The sequence below is a fragment of the Rhineura floridana genome, chromosome 6 (assembly GCF_030035675.1).
Source record: "Rhineura floridana isolate rRhiFlo1 chromosome 6, rRhiFlo1.hap2, whole genome shotgun sequence".
NCBI classification, from domain to species: Eukaryota; Metazoa; Chordata; class Lepidosauria; order Squamata; family Rhineuridae; genus Rhineura; species Rhineura floridana.
The window spans coordinates 134,837,032-134,859,679 of record NC_084485.1 but is presented as its reverse complement, the minus strand read 5'-3'; positions in this window follow the sequence as shown (position 1 = coordinate 134,859,679).

The window sequence follows — 22,648 nt, the reverse complement described above, 5'->3', positions numbered from 1 at the left end:
GTCAGTGCCTGAGCATGTCCAACACCTGACCACAGTATTGGAGGCCTTAAGAAAAGCAGGCCTCACAATAAAAGCTAAGAAATGCTAGTTTGGACTAAAGGAAGTAATCTATTTAGGACATAAGATGGGGAGTGGGAAAATCACCCCCTTATGGAGCAAGGTGGAGGCAATACAAGCGTGGCTGATCTCCTTATAGGAAGTTTGTGAGAAATTTTGGGGAAATAGCAACCCCCTTGCATGAATTAACAAAGAAGAAGTGTTCTGAGCGTGTGGTATGGACGGATGAATGTCAGAAGGCTTTTGATCTGCTGAAGCAAGCCTTGTGCCAAGGACCCATATTAATAGCACCAGACTATGAGAAACCATTCATCGTGGCTACAGATGCGTCGGACCTGGCGCTGGGAGTCGTCTTGCTACAGGAGAGAGAAGGCACCAGACATCCAGTGGCGTACCTGAGTCGCAAGCTGACGCCGAGGGAGAAAAACTATTTGTCGGTCCAGAAGGAGTGCCTAGCGGTCGTGTGGGGACGGAACAAGTTGCGCCCATATGTGTGGGGACAAAGATTCATAGTAACTACGGATCATCGGGCCTTGTTATGGTTGCAGACTATGAAAAACCATAACACTATGATGCAGAGGTGGTCCTGGGCCCTACAGGACTATCAAGTGGACTTCCAGTTCATAAAAGGCAAGGACAATGTACTGGCCGATGGACTTTCCAGGCAAGTGGCTGGGACTGCAGTGACGTGACCAGACAGAGGAACAAAGAAAGACATTTTCCCCATAGAGACTTTTATTTGTTAACGCGACATATAAATCCTGGAACAGGAATAATACTCTGCTGTTGTTTAAGGGGGGGGAAAATGTGATGTTCCTATATTAATGTGTATATGGTAAGTGTTGTTGTTTTAGAAGATACATGGTAAGTGGAGTGAAAGAGGAGGGGGAGTGAATGGGCAATAGAATGCGAGATGATTGCCTGAGTGTTTAAAATGGCTGAATGTATAAAAGGAAGAGTGAGAGTGGAATCGGGGGGGGGGAGAAGAGAACTGAGTGGGTTGCTTGGTGGGGTTTAGAGAGTTGTTTGCCAGGAGGGAGGTGGAGTTCGGATTAGTATTGAGTAAAACCATATGCTTATGTGCCTTAAGAAGAAATCTTGTTAATCTTGTTAGCTTTGTTATCTGTAATAAATACTTTTTTTTACAATAATTTTTATTCAGATTTCCATAAAACAAACAAAACAAAATCATAAAACATTCAAAGACAAAAAACAAAACAAAAATGATTAAACAAAAAAATAAAATGTTGACTTCAATACAATATATAACAATCCTGTCTCTTAAATTATATTATAAAATCACTTTCCTCCAGTAGTTATCTTAATTAATCATCAAATCTCATAGCCATTACTTTGTTCTTTCCACAAAAAGTCGAAGAGAGGTTTCAATTCTTTAAGAAATATATCTGTCAATTTTTCTCCAAATAAACATGTCGATTAATCCATCTCGTTAATAATAATAATAATCTTATTGTCATAACCATAGTCCAAATAAACATATTGATTAATCCATCTCATCAAATCTGTTAAGTCCAATAATTTCAATAGCCATTATTCCATTATCCATATTAATTCCATCTTCCATCTTCAGTAGTCCTGTTAAATCCAGTGATTTCAGTGTCCAATCTTCCATTATCAGTATTCCATAATAATCTTGCTGTCATAGCCTTAGTCATATAATAAGAGTCTGATGGGAATTTCCTCTATCCCAAATATTTTCTTGCCATCAATTCTGAATAAGTTGCTGAAATATTGTTGTAAAGTCATATCTCTGTTCTTCTTTTTTACAAAATGCACTGGCTCATCTCTTGAGAGTTTTTCCATTGTCACATGGCTGCAGTTAATTCCATATATTTTCTCTATATCAAGCTCCATCACGTCATTCCAGTCCAGAAAATTATCCAAGCCATTGATAACTTTATCTCTAATATCTTCATTAATTTCTTCAGAGATAACGTTAAGTTCCAAACAGTAGATTTTATTTCTAATATCCATAAACTCCAGATCTTTTTCCAATTCCACGTTTGTTCCAATCTCCAGGGCTTGTATCTTCCCTTTATTTTTTCTTTTCTCATCTCTGATCTCATTCTCCTCTCTCACAGGATCCCCTATTTCTTTAAGCTCCTGCGTCATTTTGCTCAGTTCAATTTTCAGCTCCTTACTGCCCTGTCGCAGGGTTTGTTTCGTTATCTCAATCTCATCCATTATTTTCTGAAACATAATTACTTCCAGATTCTCAGCCACTTTCTTGATTGCCATTTTTAAAACCACGAAAACAAAACAAAAATAAAGAACCACTTCTTATTTCACCAACAATTGGGTTAATATAAGAGTGAGAGTGGAATCAGGGGGGGAGAAGAGAACTGAGTGGGTTGCTTGGTGGGGTTTAGAGAGTTGTTTGCCAGGAGGGAGGTGGAGTTCGGATTAGTATTGAGTAAAACCATATGCTTATGTGCCTTAAGAAGAAATCTTGTTAATCTTGTTAGCTTTGTTATCTGTAATAAATACTTAATTTGGTTTACCAAAGGCCTGATCCTTGGCTGGGGTTTCACAGACCAGAAGGGAGGGTAAGGTAATGACCAAGGCTGAAGGGAAACTGTAACAAATGGTGGCAGCGGTGAAGAGAATAACAATACCAGTATTCAGAGTCTCTGGGAATACTAGTATTAGGACGTGACTGGTGGTTGCCTAGCAGGGGGATCTGTTGAGATCTGTGCTAGAGCGGATAGGTAAACCATAAGAGAGTGCGGTCCGGACTGGTGGAGTCCCTGGTGGTGCCTAGAGACAGGCAGTAACCACAAGCAGGTAGGAACCTGACAGGGAGAGCCAGGGAAGGACGCATCACACCTCCCTCTTGCCCCTCCCCTCCCCCTTACTTCACCCATCCCTTCCCCTCCCCCTCCCCTCCCCCATGGACAGCTTTACCTATCCTAAGCAGGATTGCATGGGAGTAAATCCCATTGAACTCAATAGGCATGCAAATAATCTAACCTGCCCTCTCCTCCTCCTCCTGCCTGCTCCCATGCCCCACCTCCCCTCCCCATCCCCTGTGGTCAGTTTCACCTATCCTAAGCATGATTGCAGGGGAGTAAATCCCACTGAACTCTATAAGCATACAAATGATCAATCCATTCTCAGCAAACTTGCATGGAATCCCATTTCTTACCTCCCAGATTAAAAAACAGAGAAATTCACTAATAGGCAGAAAACCTTGCAGTTTAAGAACGTACCTATAGCTAACAGACATTTCTATTAGACTTTAAAAAGCAGGGAAATTGGACAGCTGTAGTGAATGCACCAGGGGACCAGGAGACCTGCCCTATAAATTTGTCAAAATGCAAACCCAATTTGGGTTGGTCTTTCACAGTCCAGTCCACTTGCTGTGTAGGTTGGAAGAATCTGGTATCATGTGCCTCTGAGCATATGGTGAGTGGTGGCAACATGTGCAATCAGTAGTAAGAGTAGTAACACAGTAAAGAAGCAAAATAAGAAGAACACCAACAAAGACACAAAAATGTAATTCTCCATCTTTGGAGATGGCAGGTGTTGCCACCACTTGTTACCAAATTCTTCCAAGCTACACAGCAAGTGGATTGTACTGTGAAAGACCAACCCAAATTGGGTTTGCATTTTGACAAATTTGAAGGGCAGTACAATATCTCAAGGAGGAGGTCTGGTCTCCTGTTCCCCTGGTGCATTCACTCTAGCTGCCCAATTCCCCTGCTTTTTAATGTTGGATAGAAATATCTGTGGGCTATAGGTATGTTCATAAACTGCAAGGCTTTTTACCTGTTAATGAATATCACCCTCTGACTACCTGTGTGCCCTGTCATGAAGGTTAAGACAGGGCAGTTTCCAAGACAGTAAAATGGCATCAGTCACCATGGGCACCTTCAGGAATTATTGTGTGTGTGTGGGAAGAAATAAAACACCAAAAGAGGGGCACAGGCTAGTTTCTCACAAATATTGAGAAAACTAGTGACTATACATTTTGCTTTATATCTGATTTTAGAACTGTTACAAATATATTTAAGTTTTTAAAATTAAAATTGGGAGTCTGGGGGTCATGGTTCATTGGAGGGGAGGCTGCCCGCCCATGGACATCCATGTCAGTCAGTCACTTGCTAGTCACCTTTCACAGGGACACCTATCACTTGAACCTTCTCTGAGTTCTTTTGCTACTGTCTGTGGAGCTTTATTTAACTTGTTTTCCCCTTTCCGTTATTCTTCCTGCTTCTTCCTTCCTGCTGCATTCCTCAGCCACCGCTGCCACAGTGAGTTTTTTTTTTTGGCTTTCTAGGAACCACTAGTAATGTACTCACTGGGTTTAATCCTTTCAGCATTGTTTTCATTATAATGCAGAAGCCAACGTGTGCACATCCTTTGCCCTCCCCCCGTGCCAGAAGAAGCTTTCATTTATTTGGTAAAAATGAGCATATGAAAGTGAAGGGAGGGCAGAAAGAGAGAGAGAGAGCCAGAGCCAGACATAGGCATGTGGACAGGACACACACACAGAGAGACATACACACTTGCACACTCACATCTATATAATTGCTTTTTTAAAAAAACACCTAAAGCTTTCAGTATTGGCAAAGGGAGCCAACTCTGTACTGACATGTATTGATCAATATCGTATAAGATTACAAGAGGCAAGGCCTGTGAAAAGCCAATCAGGAAAGCGTACATTTCCATTCTCATGCTAATGAAAGGTGAACTAGATAACTTGGATCTGCATAGTAAACAAGTGTATTGACATTTAGATAGGTGGGGAGGGGGAGTCATTGAAGTGAGGCAGAGAGAGAATACCCTAACACTTCCTGGAAGCATCTGGTCAGGAGAAATGGTGTGATAAGCCTCTGTCTGAGTGGGACAAAAACAGAGTTCCCATAAATCATACTAGCATTGCTGACTTTTCAAAAAGGAGTGTTGTTTTTTTAAAGAAGGAAGCATATCTAGGTGGACCTAACCCTAGTTATCATGGTCAACAGAGTCCAAATTATGATGATGATGATGGATATTATTTTTATTATTATTAAATAGTAATAATTTATTTCCTGCCCTTCACCAGCAGGCCCCAGACCAGGTTATAGCAGTCTAAAATTCAGTATAAAAACAATTTAAAACAAAATACATTCACAAGAATAGGGTGGGTCCTGAAAAGTCACATCTCAAGTGCCAAAGGCCAGGATAAAGAGATGCAGCCATAGTCTTTGTCTCCTCCTCCAGAGTAATATATTACACAAATATATCGCCGTTTGAAAGGGCCAGCTCATTCATTGAATGAAGTGAGACTATATAAGCCATCCACAGCTCCTGAGTATGGAAGAGGGTGATTTCCACGGTTGTTATTCTCCAATGGTTTTATATGTTGGTTAACGTGTAGCTGAGGGAAAGGTGTTTTTTTATTAGTTCAGTGTACACGTCTCAAATAGCAAACGGGGGGAAGCCTATCAAGACCATTCCCATGGGAAACTTGTGCATTATGATTTTCAAGATGCTATACAGATTTTTGAATTAAAAAACAAGTGAAAACCCTCCAATGTTTACTGTAGCTAGTTTCTCCCCCCCCGAAGGATGCATTATGCTAGAAGCTCAATTTTCAAAGAAAAACAAAAACCCTCCAATGTTTGACTGTGACAACTGTAAATTATTTAGAATTTTAATGTAGGAGACCAAATAGAATAATGCATGAAGGTAATAAATAAATAAACAGACAAATAGAAACTGTACACAAATAGGTAGAAAGCTATTACTTAAAAATTGACAGATTGGTTTGGAATACATATTTTGTGGTTTTGAAAACAAAGATGAGTTGACTTGAGAGGTGCCCTAGTGATGCCACAGGTTTGATTTCTGATATGCAAATTACAGGTCCACTGCTGTGAACAAGTATCCTGAACCCACCTCATGTCTTATTCTGTCTGATTTACATTCTACTCAAGGGGGTGGGTTTGGGCGTTGGTGGGAACTGGATGCAAAAATTCTTCTGAGCTTGAGGTTTAAGATTGGGATATGCATCCAATTGCATATCCAAATGCATATAAGGATGGACAAATCTGTTTCTCTCCATATCTCACATTTCCAGTCTTATGTTCACTTCTCTACATTTCCTCATCAACATTTTATCTTAAAATATCAATTTTTGTAGTTTTGCCTAATATACATATTTTTGCAAGCAATTTTAATATAATGCATCTTATATATGTTCACTAATATATGAATGTTTATGCACACTTTCCTTTATCATATACATTTCTGTGCATATTATTTGCTTAAAGAATTACATCACAAAATCCAGAGACCTGTGAATTTTGAAGGATAGCTGCATTTTGGTTCATGCAGTTTTGGAAAGTGCAGGTTAGGTAGGTTTACATTAAAATGCCAACTGAAATGAATTCCCCCCCAACACTAAAAGTCAATTCCATTGAAAGCACAGGACATCTACAGCTGGATGGATGACTACAGATGTTCATCTAATTACCACCCATGAAAGCAAGGTAATCTAAGATAGTGTATAGACTTTCCATGGGTATGGAAAATTTAATAGTGGAAAACCAAAAAGCTCCATAGAAATAAATGGACACTGTTTGCAAACCACTAGTCGGAATTCTCTGACAATAAAAAAAATACTATTCACAATCAGTTCAATTCTACAACATGGTGAAAAACAGAGGCTGCTTTCACACTGCATGTTATTCTATTATCCCAATGATTTCTTATCTGGTAATTTGCCCATTATATTTAACCTTTCACACAATGTAAAAACTAGTTCCAGAAATCTAGTGGAATCTAGTGGGAGTTTAGTGCTAATTGACGTGATAAATAATACCAGAAATAAGTCATTTGCAAGCCTGGGAACCTGGAAGATCATAGGAGCTTTGTGCTAGCTGCAGCTACTCACATAACAGACATCCCAGCATGCAATGCATTCCCTCCCTTTAGATGTGCACTAATTTTTTTGCCTGACAAAAATCGTACCGGTATTCCAGTGAAGGGGCAGATAGCTGTGTTTCCCTTCCTCCTTTTCCCACACACACCCGTGTCAAGACACTAACTCAAGCAGTGAATTATGGGGGAACTACAATGTGCATGTTTATAACAGGTTAGGGATGGGAGAGAAAACAAGGTGCAGAAGTGTGAAAGACAGTTGTGCAAAATGCTGGTATATCGGCTGAAAAAGCCATGGTTCTTTAACGTAACAGATACTGCAGTGTGAAAGGAATCTTAGCAATCGGGACACAAGTACTACCATTTTAATCTGTTAAACTAACATAGTAAGACCCATGTCTGAATGTAGCCAGACTATGGTAACAAGGGCTTTCCCTCTTAAAACGAAATCCATGCTTTTGAATATATCTATACCACAGAGTTGTTTTCATAGTCATTCCTTCTTTATAGTTAAATCTGCAAACTGTAGTTCTGTTACAGAATGTAATGATAGATGTAGGGATAAAATCCTTGTGAAAATCCGTCTGTGAATATCTCCTAATAATCACGTTTTTCATATGCAGTTTTGCCTAATATACAAAGTTTTGCAAAGCAATTTTCCTGACTATAATGCACTTTTGTATGCTATTTTGACTATTAAACGCATTTCTATGCACTCTGTCTAGCATATGCTCCAAGTCTGCCGCCATCGTAAGGATCAAGCCTATTAGGGTATCGTCTCTAGGGTTGGGGTCAGCCAAGACAGGTTTACTAGCCCTATCCAAAGTTCTGTCTGGAATAGAGCCCACCATCGGAGATTTAGATATACAGGCATTTTGCTCCAAGGGGGATCCAAGCGTCAAGTCAGTAGTCTCCTGAGAAGGGTTATCAGTCAGAAGTTCAGAAAAACCTAGAGCTACCCCCATACCACTGGTGCTTTTTAAAGGCGACAGATTTAAAGGCGACAGATTAGTTAAGTTTTGGCTTGGAGCATGTCAAAGCTTTTTTGAATGAATGTAACATGCTTTTAACAACTTTAGTTGCTCTACAACGTAATATCCAGGCTCCCCAGCCGACTTCTGCACAGGTTCATCTGTCAAAACCTTCTGTGGTCATAAAGACTTCTTGGCAAAAGTCTAATCGGGCAAAAAAAAAGGCGCCCGGCACTCCATCCACAAAAGACCAAAAATTTAAAGTCCTATAAACCGGCCCGGAATAATAGGATGAATTTTAAGAGACTTTTTAACTTGCTGGACAATTTAACAAAAGAGGGTTGTAAGAAGTCTAGATTGAGACAGGAGAACCACCTAAATAAGGACTGCGCCGCTGTATCTACCGTTGATGGAGCTAACTCCCCCCCTCCTACTTGCTGCTGAGGAACTCAATACTACTCCTATATTAAGCCCAACACACTGTATTCCCTTATCAGGATCCTTGGCATGATGTATTAGTGGGCGTACAGTCAACCCAAAATGCAACGTCCTCAGCTCCAATCCATCGGTGGAATCTTGTTCTGAACAGGAGTAAGTTGGTTTTTGAAAACTATCCTAAGCCTTGGGGACACATCCTGTCAATTACTAGAAAACGCCATTTTATTGACATTATAAGCAAGGTAATGCCATCGCCTCTAAACTTACGGGATATTATACAGGTGGAATATCTCTACTATAACAATACCAGGGCTCGTGCGGTGATCACCTTTCCTTCTCTGGAGGTAACCAACCAGGTTTGGCTTTGCAAGGATTCACTGGCTAGGATGGGCATAGTTACCTCAAGACTTTTTGAAAATTTAGCACCACCTATGAGGTTAACTTCCCTCCTTTCTACTCCACAAAGAAAGGTGTATTCCTCGACCCAGTCAAACCATGGCCTGTTGATTGACCTGGATTCTCAAGACCAAATGAGCAGAGAATTAGATCTCCCTAAAGCTTCCGAACTACCGGTTTTGACCATGGTTCCATGGTTCCATCCCTATGACCATAACAACGTTCTTTGGCAGACAGTCCCGCCAAACCCCAGTGGACCGAACAAACCAAATCGGTATCCGAACCCGAATCAGAATTCCTTGGAGACTTTGACTGAGGGAGGAGATATTTCTACTCCTCTCCCCTTGGGCCAGGTGCAAATATCGCCCGCTGAGGAAAACCTCCATGAGTGCTGGATTGCCGACTCCCTGGTGGATGAGGAACAAGCATTGCTCCAGTCCTTTAACCTCTTGCCTGCGATCGAAAGGGACAAAATTCTTAATAGACTTGTACAACTCACTTTGAGTCTTTCCGTCATCCACGAGCAGGCAGATGGAAACCCACCTTCTCCTCCAAAAGAAAATCCTGAGGAGACGAGTGAGCTGGAACCTCAATCCTCGAAAGATCAAGGTTTTAATCAAATTCAAACAGTGGCATTTCCACATTCCGTGATTGACCGAGTGAATTCTCCGCCAAAGACGTCATCTTCCATGCGCACTCAGAACTGTCGTAATTACCCGATTATCCTGGCGGAAGCAACTAATACTGATTGACAGTTGTCGTTCCTCTCCTGGAATATAATGGGTTGGACTAACAAATTCAGGGAGGCTGATCCATCCTCTTTCCTTCAGCAATTTAAGATTATTTGCCTCCAGGAAACCTGGGTGACGTCAGAAACACCAATCTTTTTAAATGGATTTCGAGTTTTTACACTCCTTGCGATTAAACTCAACACCAAGGGCAGAGGTAGCGGGGGCCTTTGTATTTTTGTTTCTGTAGATTTAATGGTTGACATTCACGCTCTTAACCCTAATTGTGATCATTATGTTCAGGGTGTGAGGCTATTCGGCCCGACGGGTGCCCTTATTGTCATAAATGTCTACTTCCCCCCTCTCCTGGCTAAAACGTCAGCCCCAGGTTGTGTTTGGGACCATCTCTCGGAATACCTATCATCCTTAGAACACCAATTCCCCTCTTATAGGATAATACTCTGTGGGGACTTTAATGCCAGGCTGGGTTCCGGTTGGACAGAGGGGCCTTCATCAAATCATGGCCCATCATCTACTATATCCCCGATTGCCAGGGTCTCTCAAGACCAGGTAGTAAATAAACAAGGCCTAAGACTTGCAGAACTCATCCAGGTGCACCATTTGGAATGTCTTCATGGCTCAGTCGTACACCAGTCCAATGGAGCATTTACATACGTTTCATCCCGGGGAGCTAGTGTGATAGATTTCACACTGGTGTCAAGCGCACTAATCCCGGAGGTTTATAAATTTAATGTTCTAGATAGAATTGAAAGTGACCACTTCCCTACTCTAACGGTCTTATATTTGCGCCATCCTTTGCCTCCTCCAGCCCTACCAGATGTGGAGGGTCTCCAAATAGCTGACCATAGAGTATGATGGTCCCCAACCCTCCACTTCTCTTTGTTTCAATTTTTAGAGAGCAGTGCTCTTCTCTCACTCAGGAATGCAGGTACGGACTTTGAGACAGACGTCCTTAGTTCCTACCAGCTTATTATTTCCTTTCTTAAACCTATGATGATCCTGAAGGATCCCCTTAAGGCTGCCCAACCGGGGTGCACAAGGTGGTTTGACTATGAATGTAAAACTGCTAAGTGGCATTTAGTTAACTACGCACGTAGAGCAATAAGGGAACCATCAACATTCTGTCATGCCCAACTTGTCCATCTTCATTCCTCATACAGGTCCTTGTTGAGGCAAAAAAAGGCCAGGTTTGCGAGAGCACAACGGCAGCAGCTTGATCAAGCGCTACTGGAGGGTAACGGACATTTGTTCTGGGACATGGTAGCTGGCAGATCCGGTGCACTTAGACAGTTCATATCTGGACAAATATCCGCCACTGGATGGCATGACCATTTCACTAAGCTCTATGTAGCACCGGCTGCATTCATTGTCCCTTCTCCGCTCTTTAAAGAGGTTAATCTTCCTAACTGGCCCCCGGTTACAACAACTCAAATCAGGTTTCTTATCTCCTTATTAAAAAGGGGCAAGGCACCAGGGGAAGATATGATTCCACCCGAACTCTTTATTAACTTTCCAGATTGGTGGGCCCTGATCCTGGCTAATCTGTTAACCCAGATTAACGCCACGGGCAATATGCCGGTGGGTTGGAAACAGAGCATTGTCATCCCCATCTTTAAAAAAGGAGAGAGACAAGATCCAAACAATTATCGACCCATCAGTCTCCTGTATGTTGGAGCTAAACTATATAGTAAATTTCTCCTGCTTAAATTAGAGGAGTGGGAAGCTGCTAATGCAGTCATCTACCCCGAACAAGCGGGGTTTCGGAAAGGACAGAGCACCATTGATCATTGTGCCACTCTACATTTTTTAGCTAGGCAATCAATGTTGGGTCCCACATAACACCTCTATGCCGCCTTTGTCGATCTGGCGGCTGCTTTTGATTCTATTGATAGAGAAGACCTTTTGGAGGCCGGGCCTGGCAACCAAGAGGTTTTTGTATCTTTAAAAGTTGTGCAGGGGGAAGGGAGAATTCCACCTTGTGGCTTTTCCCATTACAGGGTTGCAAGAACACCTGCACTTGGCTGACTTTCTCTTCTCCTAAAGATACAGGATTAGTCTCAGGGATTGAACTTGGCAACCCTAGTGTTTCTAGGTCCAGCTGAAGTGATGGGATCATTCCTTCTTACCTGTTTAGAGAGCTTGGGTAAGGAACACTTAATCTACCTTACTTTGTTCACACAAGAAGGATGAAATGCCCTCAGGCCAGGCCAATCACCAGAAGGCCATTGTAGGAAGAAGGGAGCCTAATGTCATGGAGATGTTAGATGGGAGCACTCAGGAGTAAAGATGGATGTCCCTGAAGGTTGCAATTCTAAACACATTTACTAAGGGATTAAGCTCCATAGAACTCAATAGGACTTACTTCTGAGTAGATAGTTACGATTGTGCTGTTGGTGAGGCTTGACTAGGGATCCTCTGCAACAATATCCATATCAAAGAGGATTGGCAACCCCCTGCCTGGAATGCCCTGCCTACCTTTTAACATGGCTGCTCCAAATGTCTTTACAGACTTGACCTTTCACTGTAGAGAGAGGTTTGAGAAATGAGTAAGAGTTAAGAAGATTCTCTACTATTTCCTGTCTACTCTGTGGGCTGCTATAAACTCACTTTGACAGCCAACCCAATTGCAGTGAGTAATAATTGACAGAGAGGTAATAATTGACACATGGTTTGGACTACCTTCACAGGCAGTAGCTTGGGAACAGCAGCAATTGAAGCCACACTTCCCAGTATGGGAATTCTCTTTTACTGCTATTGGGCAAGAAACAAACCATCATGGAAATAACAAGGTGCATCATCAGTGAATTTAAGAGGGTTGAGCTGACCACATGGAGCCACTGTTGTTGCTTCTATGGATGTAAGCAAGTAAGGTCAGAGGTAAATACAAACAGAAAAAGAAAAAGAAAAGGCAGTGTCGATTTCCTTAATGAAATACCATACCAACCACAACAAGATTGCTATGAGTAAAACAGAAAAATCAGCATCCCACAACCAGTCAGGGTTCCTAACCAACCAAAACTAAAAACACCCTGGCAGCCAGTCAGCCAAGGTCACAGAAATCCTTATGCAGCACAACCTGACCAGGGGGCTGCAGTTATTGCGGAATGCTATAGCATGATTGCTGACTTGAATGAAACCCTATCAGCACATAATACCTCTGCTCTGAAATCTGCACTGGTTGCCGATTTGCTACCAGGCCAAATTCAAGGTGTGCTTTCCATGTTATGGGTGCCACATAGTACTTGTTCTGCTCTTGTAAGAAATCAGTCCTTTAGTGTTACAGTACCTACCCTTTGGAACTCCCTCCTTATTTACATTAGGCAGGCACCTTCATTGTACTCATTTTGGCACCTGCTAAAAAACATTTGTTTAGGTAAGCCTATCCAGGCATGTAGAAGCTATTATGTTTTTTATCTGATTTTAACTCAGTGTTGGTTTTATTATTCTGAATGTTTTTAAATACTTGTCTTTAACTGTTTTGGCCAATAATTTTATTGATTTAATTCCTTCTATAAACTGTTTTGAGGGTTTTTTTTTTTTTACAATAAAGAGGTATATAAATATGGTAAATAAAATACATAAATAAATTTCCGAGTCACTGTGACCCTTGGGTCTCTTTCCTCTTTTGTACCGAGTCAGGCCATTTGGTACCATCTAGCTCAGTAGTGATGACATGGACTAGCATTGGCTCTCCAGGATTCCAGGCAATAGTCTCTTCCAGAGATTGAATTTTGGACATTTGCATGCAAAGCATGTGCCCTACCACTGAGCTACAGCCCTGTTTAAAAACATATCTTTTAAAACTATTCTTTTCAATTCACTAATGAATGCAAAGCATACTGAGGGCAGATCCACATCATGCATTTAAAGCACATTCAACATACATTTGAAGCACATGAATCCCAACACAGAATCGTGGGAAGTATTGTAAGGGTGGTGGGAACTATAACTATGAGGGGGAAATTACACGTCCCAGGATTCTTTGGAGGAAGTCATGTGCTTTATATGTGAGATGGATGTGCTTTAAATGCATGATGTGGATCTGCATTACTTCATAAACTTTGCCTATGTATAAATCATTTTAACTAAATTTTAAAATGGAAATAAGCTATGAAGTGTACTGGGTGACCATGGGCTATGCACCATCTCTCAGCCTAATCTGCCCCTCAGGGTGAAAACAAAAGAGGAGGACCATGATCACCCCAAGGAAAAAGGGCACACTTAAAATGTAGAGGAAATAATAATTTCTAAATAATAATTTACTGCCAGTGTGAAATCAGATGCATATCAAGACATAGCATGAAGAAATATTTATATAAGAATGAATGTCAAAGATGTTTATTATTTACACAACCTGTAAAGATATTTATAGTGCAATTTATGCATGTTTACTCAGAAGCGAGTCCCAATGTATTCAATGGGGCTTACTCAGACAGGGAAGCATGCACAGGACTGCAATTCAATGTTAAGGAACTTCACTCACCCAATCCAAAATTCAGAATCATGCCACTTTAAGCTGTTTGCAACTGTTTTATATTTGTTTTATGGTTATTTGATTTTATATGGCTTTATTTCTTGTTGTGAACTGCCTTGGTTTCCAACCTACATCACAGGGTTGTTGGATTTATTTATTTATTCATTCATTCAATTTGTATCCCACCCTTCCTCCCAGCAGGAGCCCAGGGTGGCAAACAAAACACTAAAACACTTTAAAACATCATAAAAGCAGATCTTAAAATACATTAAAACAAAACAGTATTAAAAACATTTTAAAAAATAACTTTAAAAAAGGGTTAAAACATTATTAAAAAACATATTAAACAATTCTGACACAGATGCAGACTCCCATATATACACACACTGGAGATGTAAAAATACATATACCCCATACAATAGTTTATTGTCAAAACCAGCTGGCCATTGCAGACTTTTTTTATAAGTAAGTATTAGTTTCCTGGTAAATAAAAGCAGTGACACCTAAGTAAGCCCTGCCTAACTGCTTGAAAAAAAGAAAGAATTGGAGGGGGAGAGAAAGATTTACAACACAATCCTTTTCTATGTTTACTCAAAAGTCACATTGATTTTCAGTACAATCCTATGTCTACTCAAAAATAAGTCCTACTGAATTCAATGGGGTTACCTCCCAGATATGTGGAATTAGTATTGCAGCTTTACTCCCAGAAAAGCTTCATATTGGGAAGGTTTTCGAAACAGGTCATGAATAAGAGAAATGGACTATCCTCTTCAACAGTCCAGTAAAATTAGAACTGGTTTGACTCCTTAATCAGAAAAGTATAAACTGCAGCATGTACACTTTTTAAAACTTCTGTTCAAAAATTATTTGAAACACAAAAAGTATATGCCATTTTTGCAAGTAATTAAAAAACCCTGCATGTACACTTTTATGCCTACCAAGATCCTGTTGGGATCTTTTGTTGTAGTGCAATCCTATGCATGTCCCAATCCTGTACAGAGAAAGTACTCTTTATGCTGCTGAAAGCTATATATTTACTGAATTCCTAATGTGAGACAAGCAGGGAAAAGAAACTGTTCTTAAACTTGAAATGTGGTTTAGGTATTGCTATTGTCAATCACAACCCTGACTTCACTTATTGGCTAAACACTTGAAATGGCAGGGATTAGAGCAGCTGGTACTAACAGAAGTGGTGGTGGTGGTGGAGACTGATATTTTGGTTTACATCTTTTGAACCAGACCACCTAGAAACTTATTTTTTTTAATGAAAGCTAAGAGTCCGGAGATTAAGGTGACTCACCTGGAGACCCAGGGAGGACCCCCAAAAACCAGGGTCTCCATCTGAAAACCGGACACCTGGCAACCCTATTTCCAGGAGAACTGCAAGAAAAACAGTTTGAGTCATCCCAGTCTCGTCCAGGACTTTTGTCTCCTGCTAACCATTGACCACAAATGCCTATCTCTGGTCTGATGGTTAAATGTTAATTTATAGCATTGTTGACCCTCAGTTAAAACAGATACTTGTTAAAACAAGTCTAAGACAGGCAGGTGTGTTGGAATGCACATGGTCTTCACATTCCTAAGATTTCCAATGTTTTAATTAGAGCTGAATGAATAATTTGCAGTGCATAATTTACTGAAGGAATCCAGACTCTTTCTGCATGTGTGCTTGTGTAAGATCTGTGAGCAGATTGCAATTCCTTCCAGTGAGCTCATTATTCAAATTTAATCCACAATATTTTTTTAACGGTGTGGTTTGATTGCAAACAGTTTGTTGTGACTGTTCAGTGCCTGATATTTGGTTAGCTGTGAGCAGCTATATAAGACACAAAGTATTATTTCTGCTCCCTAATTAGATGAAGAGGCCTCTTCTGAAATCAGTAAGGGTTACAAGAGGAGTGTTCTGGGATTTTTTTTTAAGGCAAAATTTTGAAGCTTATGTCAGGATGTTGCTATAGAGTCATTTGCTCTCAATCATTCTAAGCATGTAGGAGTTTCAGAGGCAGATAAACAGCTCCTCTGTCTGCCACTTCATTCGTTTTAATGGAAGTAGCAGCATACATTCTAACTATTCCTACTTACAAGGGAGAGCCTCTGTTTTACTAACACAAGCCCCATTATTTATTTATTGCTCTAAACATGATAACAGTCACCCAGGCAGCATTGAATAAGCAGGACAGTAGTCACCAACTTTTTTGGACCAGAGGGCACATTTCAAAGAAAGTTCTGGGGGCACTAGTCACCACTCATGCTGCCATGGGGGGACACAACATAACACAAAATAGCTGCCATGGTGTGTGTGTGGGTGTGTGGCATAACACAAAATTAGATAATAGTTATGGTGAAGCCTTTCCCATAATTGTATTTCTATACTAGGAAAGGCTTGACTTACTGAATTTCTGCTTACTATACAGTTGTTAGAGGCACAAGAATGCTGTTTTTCCCCAATGCCAACCCTAAACGAAAGCATAGGCTGTCATCCTGTACCCACTTACCTAGAAATAAGCCCCATTAAAAACAAAGACACTTGCTTCTGAGTAGATTATACAGCCACGAGAGTGACTGTAAAGTACAGCCAGCGGGGATATTTCGCATTCCACAAGGTTAAATTGAAAATACCCCCATGCCATTCTGATGCTTCTCATAAGCTCATTTCAAAACAAAACCTTACAAAACATATAGTCCTGAACTCAGAAACGCTTGCTTAACAACCCTCTACATTTTCAGGGCGATACACAAAATAGTCAGAGAGAACAGAGTTCAAAGCCAAGAAAGAGAAAGAGAAAAACCTCAGAGCTCTTTTGGACTTTTGTTCTGTCAGAGTTCTCATAATCTGTTGAAATTCATTAGAAATCAGTCATGTTCACAGAGTACCTAGATTCCTATTACTGACCTTGCCCCATACTCTGACCTTCATGTCCTGCAGTTTAACAGGTTAAAAAATGCCTGGCTGATTTTTTAATTAATTTAAGAAATTTTGCATTGAACTGAATGATAATGTTGGGCATGCTCAGTAAGAACCAACTGTCAGTGTTCTAAAAGCCAGACTCATAGCTGCTGGGCTTACCTAATCAGGGGGCCACACCAGACTTTGATTTCACTTGAGACAGTCATGGCTTCCTCCAAAGAATTCTGGGAAGTGTAGTTTGTGAAAGGTGCTGAGAGGAAACTCCTATTCCCCTGAGAGAGCTCCATTGGCCAGACAAGTTTAACAGTCAGCCACTCTGATTGAAGGTCTGTGAGGGGAACAAGGCATCTCCTAGCAACTCTCAGCACTTTTCACTAGCTACACTTCCCAGGATTCTTTGAGAGAAGCCATGACTGTCCAAAGTAAAGTAAAGATCTGGTGTGGATATGGCCAGGGACAGCTTTGGTTTAAATTTGGGTGGGAGGCTACATGTGCCCACTGTACATTAAAAAGGTGGGGGAAACACTGAAAAGCAATGATACTGTTTCCAATGTTTTCCTTTTGGAAAGGCAAGAGGTTTCCTCTCTGCCCAGTGCTACCCACACAATCTCCTCCCCTCTTCTTCCTCCTACCCTCCCTGCCTCTCCCACAGGTCAGTGGTGGACTACGACCCCAGAAACCAGGATTTGAATTCCCACACAGCCATGAAACTCACTGGGTGACCTTTGGCCAGTCACTGCCTCTCAGCCTCAGAGGAAGGCCATGGTAAAACCACCTCTGAATACCGTTTACCATGAAAACCCTATCCATAAGTTTGCCATAGGTCAGGATCGACTTGAAGGCAGTCCATTTCATTTTCAAATATGATTGCACAGAAATAAATCCTACTGAACACAAAAAGTATCCAAATATTCAAACTCACCTTCCCTTCTCCTCCGTCCTATCCCCTCTCTCTTGCCCCTTCCCTCCCCCTTCCTTTGCCCCTCCCTCCCCTCCCCCTTCCTTTGCCCCTCCCTCCCCATCCCCATCCCCATCCCCTTCCTCCTCCCCATGGTTAGTTTTACCTATTTCAAGCATGATTGCACGGGAGTAAATACCACTGAACTCTATAAGCATGGAAATGATCAAACCTGCCCCCTCTCCCTTCCTTTGCTCCCCTCCAATCTGCTCCTTTCACTTCCCTCTCCCCTTCCTCCTCCCCCATGGTTTTACTTATCCTAACCATGATTGCATAGGAGTAAATCCCATTGAACTCAATAAACATGCAAATGATCAGACCTGCCTTTTCCTTCTCCTCTCCCTTCCGCCTCCCCTCCCCTCTTCATTGTTCCTCCTCCCCTGTCCACTCCAGCCCTCCCTCCCTCCCAGTTTTACCTATACTAAGCATGATTGCATGGAAGTAAATTCCACTGAACTCAATAAACATGCAAATGATCAAACCTGTCCTCCTCCCCTTGCCCTCCTGCCTGTTCCCCTTCCCCTCCTGCCTGTTCCCCTCCCCCTCCCCCCTCCCTCCTCCTCCCCTCCTGATCCCCTTTGGTCAGGTTCTCCTATCCTAACCATGATTGCAAGGGAGTAAATCCCACTGAACTCAATAAGCTTGCAAATGATCAATCCATGCTTACCAAACTTGCACAGGATCCTGTTTCTTACCTCCCGGATTTAAAAGCAGAGAAACTCACAAATAGGCAAAAAACCTTGCAGTTTAAGCACGTACCTATAGCTAACAGGTAATTTTATCAAACTTTAGAAAGTAGGGAAATTGGACAGCTATAGTGAATGCACCAGGGGAGCAGAAGACCTGACCTCCTGTCAGAGGCACATTTTACCAAATTCTTTCAAGCTACACAGGAAGTGGATTGGACTGTGAAAACCAACCCAAATTGTGTTTGCATTTTGACAAATTTGTAGGGCAGTACAATATGTCAGAGAGGAGGTCAGGTCTCCTGCTCCCCTGGTGCATTCACTATAGTTGCCCAATTTCCCTGCTTTTTAAAGTTTGATAGAAATATCTGTGGGCAATAGGTACGTTCCTAAACCGCAAGGTTTTTTGCCTATTAGTGAATATGTATACCATTGTACTGTAAGTTAACTATACAGTGAATTTTTAATGAGTCCCTGGTCTTTAGCTTTTGGAAAGCAATAGACACGCCTAAGCCTATTTGCAAAGTTTTCTCATTTGCCTTTTGGGGGGAGGAGGATTTTTTAACATTCACCCACACTTATTGCGTAGTAGTATTTGTAGAAAATAATTTGGAGGCACTACCTGATCTCAGGTATGCTCAGCATAAGAAAGATGCATCCTGGTTGCTCGGGAAAAAGAGCAAACTATAGGGATTCCAAGGACTAGGAAAAAAGGCAGAAGCAGGACAAGTGCACTAATATGGAGGGCGGAACGGCAGCTCTTTAGGACCCCATGGATTCCTATTGCCTCGTGTTTGAACATCTCACTTATCAATCACATCTCTGACTTCACTCATTGGCTAGTAGCAACGATAGGTAAGAGGAGCCAAGAAATTTCAAAGAAATGATGTAGGGGCCAGGATGAAGGGGCCAAGATGAAGGGGCCAAGTGCAGTTCACATAGAAGGGGGTGCCGTAACCAAAGAGCCACTTCTGAGAAGGCCCTGTCTATTGTATGTTAACAGCCTGGTAGATCAGGGGTGGGGAAACTCAGACTTGGGAGCTGAGGCCCTTCAGGACTCTCTATTTGGCCCCTTTGCACAGGCCACACACATCACAGGTCCTGCTTCATACCCCAAGTGCTTTTGCCTTGCTGGATTATGTCCTTGAACTCTTGCTTCTCTGGATGGAGGATAGGAGAGAGTGTGTACAAACTAGCCTACCAAACAGAGGTAAAAATTGTATTTGTTGCTCTGTCTGCTCTTGGTTCTAGCCGCATGTACCACTGACATGTAGCCCTCAAAAGGGAATGTGGCCTTCTGACTGGAAAAAGTTCCTCACCGTGTGACAGATCTTACTGGCAGGCATATGAGTAGAGCCTTTGATGTAGTTCTTCATGTGTGAGCAAGGTCATAAGTAGGGTTGCCAGGGCCATGGCCTGAGACTGATCCTGTATTTTTCGGAGAAGAGAAAGTCAGCCAAGAGCAGGTGTTCTTGCAACCCTGTAATGGGAAAAACCACAAGGTGAAATTCTCCCTTCCCCCTGCACAACTTTTAAAGATACAGAAGACCTCTTGGAGGCCAGGCAGTTGTTCAGGGGGAAGGGAGAATTCTACTTTGTGGTTTTTCCCATTACAGTGTCGCAAGAACACCTGCACTTGGCTGACTTTCTTTTCTCCTAAAGATACAGGATAAGTCTCAGGCCATGAACCTGGCAACCCTAGATAAGTGAAGATGGTCCTTTAGATAACCTGTTACTAAACCGTTTAGGACTTTCAAGGTTAATACCAGCATTTCCCAAAGGTTAGAAGTATTAGAGATCTAGCCAAGCATTATAATTCCTTTGCACTGAATATAAACATCAACAAGTTATAAACCTCTCCTCAGATATGGGGCAGGTGTTATGATCCTCCAAGTTCTCCTCCAGATTAGAAAGGTTGCAAATGACTCAGCTACCTTTCTTTCTCACTGGTTTGTGTTCCTTCTCCCCCTCCCCCCTCCTGTCAACCCATCCCTTGCTGCCTTTCCCAGTGACCCGGCACCTGTCTCAATGCCATAGTAGCACCAGGTTTGGGATGGGAGAGAAATCTGATTCAGTTTGTATTTCACGGTGAACCTACCAAATTTGCACTTTCTGAAACAATATATGAAGTGAAACAGCCATCTTTCCAAATTGTCACTTTTCAAAATTTTGCAAGAGGGACATAGGAAGCTGCCTTATACCGAGTCAGACCACTGCTCCGCCTTGATCACCACTATCTACATGGGCTCTTTTCTAGCCCTATCTGGAGATGCCAGAGGCTGAAGCTGGGACCTTCTGCATGCAAAGTAGATGCTCTCCCACTGAGCTATGGCCCTTCCCCGATGCAGTGCTCTAGCCACGTAATGAGTACAAAAATGAATATAGGTAATGTGTGCATATATTAGTGAACATGCATATATCAGTAAAAATAGCGTACAAAACACGATATATTAGGGAAAAATGCCTTGCAAAAATGTGTATATTGGACAAAACGGCATACAAAAGGTGTATATTAGGAGATATTCACTGATGAATTTTCATAAGGACTTAAAAAAGCTGACATGGCAATGTGGAGTACTGAGTTTAAGACTGGAAAAATGAGAAACCGAAAGAAACCAAAACGACGGGTTTGTCCATCCTTTATATATCTATAATCAATTGACCCATTTTAAGGTTTTATGCTATCACTAACTTGACTGCTATAACTGTTGGGCTTCCATATGAACTAAACTGAGTAGCCATAGTTCAGTATATTTCTCTCCTGTCTGCTTGTAAAACAACTGTGTGATTGTTTCCATCCCCAAGTATAGTCCTTTGCTTGATATTCAAAGACCCTGTGGTAAAACATCTGAGAGAGCAGCAGCTTCACATGGGCCATGGATCTGTTTCTAAGTCAAATAATACAATACAGAAGTCCTATTTAGCTTTAGTTCTTTTTTGCTTTTTGCCTATTTGTTTATCTTCACATGCCTCTCTCTCTTCATAGCCTTCCGGTACCAGTGTGTTCATAATAAACCCATTAGTGCTGCTCCAGTAAGTCACAGAAATTGAAGGCTTCTTGAAGAGCCCCGGAGGCTCACAAGTTGTAATAATCCAATAAATGACAAGCAGGGAGAATAGAGTAAAGTTGGCCATGTATCCTTTTGTTCATCTCTGTGGGATGGACTGTGGCATTCAGAACAGGGAAAACTGAAAAGTAAAAAAGCACCTTTGATGAAACCTAATGAGCCAGAAATGGTTTTCTCTCTGACAATGAAGAGAGATCTCAATATCTTCTTTGGTGTTCGACTCAAAAGCAGGGGGCAGGATGAATGCTTTAACTATGTTATTCTATTGGAATTCCATTGTTACATGGTAGACACGAAAATGTTCATAGTGTAAAATGTTTCTGGTGGTGCTGTTAGGTAAATCCAGGAAGAGCCAACATGCAAACCTGTATTAATATAAGCACATGAGAACGAGAGAGATCACCAATAAGCTGTGATAACTAATTGGACTCCTCCCATTGTCCTGTATAATGAGTCTCAAGCCCTAGTCACCCAATGTATCTCCCGAACCATATGTCTGCAGGCTCCATATATATGATTGCATACTCTGGCTTTTGCAGGATTCCCAGTTGTACAGAAAGAACCTACACAAGTATGTACCTTTAATGTAATCACATCTGGCACAAATATGCTTAGGATGGTATATGTGGCTCTTTTCTTTTTTGTCATCACAATAAACTTTTGAGGTAGGCTAGGCTGAGAGGCTGACAGGTCGGTGAGCTTCATGTCTGAGTCAAACTCTGAACCTGGGTCTTCCCTGTAATCACTACAGCACTGTAATGTCTCCCCTTCTCCAGATCTGGGGTTTCCTCTAAATACCTAGGAAAATGTATCAGTGTTGTTACGTGATTAACTCTTTACTTAACTATATCACCACCCCATTTCTTATGCATCCCATGCTTTTTCTTGGGTCTTGAAGCAAACTACAGACCTGGTAAAGCAACATATTTCCCTACATTTTTTAAAAAAACAAACCTAATATTGTGTTTTAACTTTTAAAAAATGGAGTTGTTGACATATGAGAGGTACAACTGTGAAACTGATTTACAAGCACTTGTTTTCATTTATGTTTTCCG